This window comes from Pyxicephalus adspersus, unplaced genomic scaffold (assembly GCF_032062135.1).
Source record: "Pyxicephalus adspersus unplaced genomic scaffold, UCB_Pads_2.0 Sca1407, whole genome shotgun sequence".
NCBI classification, from domain to species: domain Eukaryota; kingdom Metazoa; phylum Chordata; class Amphibia; order Anura; family Pyxicephalidae; genus Pyxicephalus; species Pyxicephalus adspersus.
This window is the reverse complement of record NW_027318414.1, coordinates 1-6,206: the sequence shown is the minus strand read 5'-3', so window position 1 is coordinate 6,206 and position 6,206 is coordinate 1. Positions and strand designations below refer to the sequence as shown.

General features: G+C 37.8%; 1 pseudogene; it reads right to left on the bottom strand.

Annotated features, from left to right (window-relative positions):
* Positions 1 to 1,144: 1,144 nt before the first annotated feature.
* On the bottom strand, positions 1,145 to 2,241 carry LOC140321219 (cholesin pseudogene; annotated as a pseudogene).
* Positions 2,242 to 6,206: the final 3,965 nt, after the last annotated feature.

Here is a 6,206-nt window from a genome sequence, read left to right as displayed (position 1 = left end):
ACACTTAAAAGCTTTTCCACTTCTCTGTTTTGCATTTGAGAAATGGACAAGAATTTTAGGCTCTGGGATTGCCCGTTGCTGATTGGTCTTTTTCACAGCAACACAACCATGCAAGCCATTGAAAGAATCAGGCATACAAAAGACAGATCCCAATTTACCATAAATACAGAACTGTACTTTTATCGGGTCCCATGCAGGAAAGTCTACATTATTAAACATCAGAGAACCATGGAACATGTATCCCACATTCTTCTACAATGAGGTAGGTCTTTCTGAACAATTATTCTAACATCAAGAAAACACTGGCTTTGGTCAGTCTGTGATATGACACATAAAATTTAAAACAGATATATAAAAAAGAAATATTTAGGAACTCAATAATGAATAAAAATTAGGGCAAAAATAATTCTGACTGGGTACTACCAGTACTTGGCTTCTTACACTACTTTATCTATAATCCTGAACATTTATCATTTGCAGTATAACAGTAGCAACAAATGTTGTATTTACCTCTCCACAAAGGGAAAAATCATTTCTTGCCACAGAAAACTAGCTATCATATGGTGTATAGTTCTTTTACTAATCAAGAGAATAGGGTCCAGGGAAGTATATTTGTGCAATCTTGTTCGGCATACAGCAGGGGTCAGCAAACTCAGGCCTTTAGACCAGATAAGGCATAGCCGGTAGTTTGTTCCGGCTTAACACCCCCTGCCCAATACGGCCTAATGCCGGCCAGCAACCTGCCGCAGCGCTGGAACAAAATACTGGAGCTCGGGAGCCGTATGTGGCTCTTGAGCCTCTGTGTGGTGGCTCCCTTCCCTATTTACCCCGGGCCGGGGTTAACATTTCCATCGCCGGGGTAAAGAGGGAACATTCCCTCTCCTCCATATGCATTGCGGAAGAGAGGGATTTCCCTTCAGGGGGCGTTCCTAGAGGGGGCGGAGCCATTAGGACAGGGCTCGAGAGAGAGTCCGGCCTAGTGTGCTCCTGCCCACCCCTAAAATGGCCTAGTGGCCAAAAAAGATTGCTGACCTCTGCCATACAGCATGATGTATTTTAACACAATATTATTTGTATTGGAATTCCAGGGGATGAGTGTAAAATAAAACTATTTCTCAAATAAGAACATAACATTTAAGCAGAATAAGTGTTTACATTGTGTTTATTTCCTTGATGAAGCCTCAGCCATGAAGGTTTTTCTACAAATTCCACATTACCTCCTCTGACTATTCAAGCCTGGGCATATTGATCATTATTTTGTTATATACATCCTAATACATTTTTTATAGGGGGCCTTTTTTATTTTCTCATTATATGCCATGCTTGGCTCAAGCTATACTCCCACCAATAATTGCAAATCAAGAAGCTTTTTGGATAAATGATACAATTACAACCTTATTTTCTCCAGTTGCTGGTACAATACCTTTTGATGTATTAATAGTTTTAAAAGGAGATTAGATGGCTCAGTTGGGAAAGTTGAACCCCTAAATCTATAATGCATGTTTTACATTTGGCCATGAAGGCCTCCTTTAAGAGATAGGCACATATCACATTGCAGATTGGTTTAGTTACATATGTATAGTTACAGTACAGATAAAACAAGATGTTCCATGCTCTAAGTGTATGTTGAATTTCCTGGGCACTATGACAAGAGCTGCAACACCTCTCGCACTCTTTCTGTCTTCTTTGAGTCGGCCTCTTCCTGTGTCTCAGCGCTGTCACACTCCTTCATGTATGCCTCAGCTTTCTGTATGGTGGTCTCACGTGCACTGCCTTTCAGACCATCCAAGTATTTCAAGAGAATCCGAAAGTACTTGTCAGGAACCTGTATGAACAATAAAGGAAACCATAATGTTAGGCTATAATGGAGAGTAGAAGAACGACTCATGTACATGAGCTCTGTATGTGTCTGAGCCGCCTTTTCTTCCTATAGAAGTCAATTTGAATGCGAAACACATGTAAATTAGCAGCTTGAGGAAACCAGGGCCTGGACAAAGTCTTTAAGCTTGTAAAAAATGCCAAAGTATGTCCCATCTATCAGTCATCAGCTAAAAGGCTGCAGGTCTTGCCCTTTTCATGTCCCTTTCAAGTGGCCACTTCATCTTCATACACCTTAGCCCTGGCACGATGGGCCTGATTTATGAAAGCTCTCTAAGGCTGGAGAAGATACATTTTCATCAGTGAAGCTGGGTGATCCACCAAACCTGAAACCAATCTGGTCCAAGACTGAAAACATTTGCTAACAAATAGCAAACAACCTTTCAAAAATCTATTCCAGGTTTGCACAGATGAAAGTGCATGTTCTCCAGCCTTGGAGGGCTTTAATAAATCAGGGCCAATGGGTGAGACACAAGATATAATATTAGCCTGTATTGGCAGGATATACAATCTTCCCATGGGTACTATGGGGACAGGATTTACAGGAGCCTTTACACAAAAGTAGGAACGGATATTTAATATTTTCTATTGTAACAATTCTGCTGTCTTTTGCACATAACAAAACCCTTTAATTTTTAATTTTGGCAAAATAGACAAAAATGATGCTACTCTAATTCTAATACTCTATCCTATATTATTTTCACTGAAATTAAGCTTAAATATGATTTTTAATATTTTTGGTTTTAACATCATTCTTCCAAGCTGTCTGAATTGCACCATCTTTACACTGGCAACTGCTAACATCCCATGTTAAATTTTACATATTTGATTGAAAAATTAAATCCAACAATTTGCAACCAACGGAAGCAATTGCTTGATCTGATTTTTTAGATAGGCAGCAGATGGGGCTGCACCTGATCAGAATTATGCAATTACATTTCTATTTAGAATGAGAATTTTCATTTTGTTTATTTTTTAATTATTTTTTTCATAAAGGGAACAAGAAAGAACATAATATTTTACCTAGTCTACATTTGGTAATATTGAAGCAGAAGAACACGGCAGAAGTGAAATGTTTCAGAGCCAGAACTACTTTCACTATCTGTCAAAAATCTGATTAACACATTTCCCTTCAGCACTATGAGCTGATAGAGTCACTGCGACAATCGAGTACATGACACGCACAGAATGTTCTTAATGTCAGTGAAGACAAAGAAATATTACGTTAAGGGAATACAAAAGAAAGAAGTATGTAAAAAACAATAAGGACGTTAAAAAGAATGTGAAACATTGACACACATTATGCAAAAAAAAAAAAAAAAAGTTCTGCACTATTTGCATTTTGAGATCATGAACTTCCATAGCACTAATACTATTTGTCCCATGTACAGTACATGAAGAAATATTGCATGCTCCAAATGTTTGATGGATATTCTCAGGTGTGTAAGTACTGTACTGACTTAGTACAACATTGTGTTTTCAGCATTGTCTGGAATGCTATAAATGAGGCTACAATAAATTTTACAATACCTGTGAAGCTGTACTTTGGGCATGCAGGGTAAAACCAAAGGGCCATTTTACTAACAACAGCACTGATTGGTTATACTTTCAGGTATAGGGGTCATGTATAGGGAACTCACACCCCTTCTTGTCACGTGGCAGCACTTTTTTATAGAGTAGGGAAGGATTAGAACCTTTCTCCGCTTCCCTGGGATTTTACAGCTATCTGGCATTCTGGTAGAGAGATTTCCAACAACAATTTACCAAACAAAAAAATGAGGGGACTCTAAGACAGATCTTCTGCTGGAGATTTTCCTGGTGAAATTGTTGTCACTGAGATAGAAAAGGTAAATCTTTCTAACCTTTCCACATCTTTGTCTTGTCTTCCACTGGGTTGGAAGACCTTGAGCATCCGAGTTGGTGGGGAAGACGTAGCTTCCATGCATGCACTTGGAGGCTACTTCACCTTGGCACAGAATTGTGCACAACCTGTACACTCTGCGGGCCTGAGGCTGGCAGAGGAGACTCCATAGTCTTCTGTCATGAAGATATAAGACTCAGAATATACAAAACATAAAACTTTTGGAGAGTGTCAGGACTTATTACCAGATGTGGGAAAAAGGCAGCATTTCCCTGTATAGTTATCGGCCACACATTGGGTTTGATTTATCAATAATCCAATACAATATTCTCCAAAACTGGAAAAAGATAGACTATCATGGGAAAACCTGGATGATCCAGCAAACATGGGATGGATCTGGATCTAGGATTGAAATCCAGGTTCACTGGATCACCCAGGTTCTCCTATGATAGTCTATTTTCTCTGGTATTGGAGAGCTATAATACAGTTCAACAAAAAAAAATATTTTCCTGCCAAGGATTTTGCAATATATTTAGTGTATTTCAGGTCTGCTGAAATCAGAAATTACATCAGTTTAATTGAATTGGCTCCAGTTCTTGTGATAGAGGAATCAGAATAGAAGATTTTACCAACAACAAATGTTAACACAGCATATTATTATCAATCTTTATTTACACCAATGTTTTGCATTTCATATATTAAATGTAGCAATATTTTATTAAACTTTCATTGTCTTCTTTTTTTCATACATTTTCTTTTTTTTTTTTTTTTTTTACAGAAATATTAGTTTTTCATGAAGAAGAAGTTGTTTAAATGACCCTAATAAATTTTGCTACATTTCTGGTGAATATTCTCAGCAAAAACTGAGAAGAAACATTACAGAATTTGTGAAACAAGCATATCTTGAAATTTGGTGTACTTATGATATGATGAGAGCCCAAAAATCATCATAATGATTGTTATTTTTGTGCTGTGAATGTAAAAGGTTTCAATCGTTAAAAGAAAATGAAGGAAGTGTTTCATCAAACCAGCAGTTCTCCAAAGAAGAGCTCAATGATTTAATATGTGACCTAAGTCTGTCAAAACAAGTACCTGAACTTTTAGCATCTCGGCTAAAAGAAAAGAACTGTCTGAGACCGGAAGTTAAAATAACGGTTTATAGGACAAGAGAGGTGACACTCCTAACATATTTCAGTGAAGATGGAGACTTTGTGTACTGCTGTAACATCCCTGGACTACTAACCCATATGTGAGCACCAGAATACGGAGCAGAAGACTGGCAGCTTTTCATAGACAGTTCCACTCGAAGTTTGAAATCTGTTTTACTGTATAATGGCAACTGCTATCCATCAGTTCTAATTGGTCACTCAACAAAATTTAAAGAAGAATATGAAAATATCAAAATGGTCCTACAAAAGCTTTGCTATCATGAACACCAATGGTCCATATGTGTTGATTTAAAAACGGTGAAATTCCTACTTGGATAGCAAAGTGGATACACAAAGTACCCATGTTTCATCTGCTTGTGGGGTAGTAGAGCAAAGCAGGATCACTGGAAACAAGTGACATGGCCTCCAAGAGAAAACACTGAAAAAGGTGCAGCGAACATCACTAACGAGCCAATGGCTGACAAAGAAAAAATCATTCTCCCTCCAAGGACGGAGATTGCTTCAAATACATTTGTAGATTCTTCCCTGGATTGAGTACTGACAAATTAAAAGCAGGACTCTTTGATGGACCCCAGATTCAGAAACTGATAAATGATTCAAATTTCACAAGTTACATGGCTGATACTTAAGTTTCTGTCTGGCACAGCTATGTCATGGTCGTCAAGAACTTCTTGGGTGATCATAAAGCACAAAACTATGAAGAACTGGTACAAAAATTGCTTAAAACTTTAAGAATTTGGGGGCTACGATGAGCATAAAATAAAGGTACACTATCTCCATAGCCAATTGCAAAAATTTCCAGAGAAAAACTTGGCGATTTCAGTGAGGAACAAAGGGTTCCATCAAGATATAAAAGTGATGGAAGAAAGATATCAGGGCGAATGGGATACACACATGATGGGAGACTACTGCTGGAGCCTTCAACGTGATTGTCCTGATGATCAGCATAAAAGGAATATATTGACAAAAATTTTATTTGATAAATATAGGCACATCTAGTTTAAGTTTGCCTAATTTTCATGTTTCATTTCTTTTCTATGAAGTTATTACTGAGGTCATTATTTTAAAAACTAGAGCTGATCTAGCAAAACCATATTTGGAATCTGTGCATCAAGGATAACCTAAAATTACTTTATTCTGTTTGGCAATAAAATGTTTGTTGACCAGTGTAGTCAATCAGGCCCACTGTGTTGCATCCTAGCAAAAGGGTGTTGTTTAGGGATCCATACATTGGATGTCATCAGGCTGCATTAAGTGAATTTAACATTGAAGACCGCATTCTCTGACGTGACCACAAG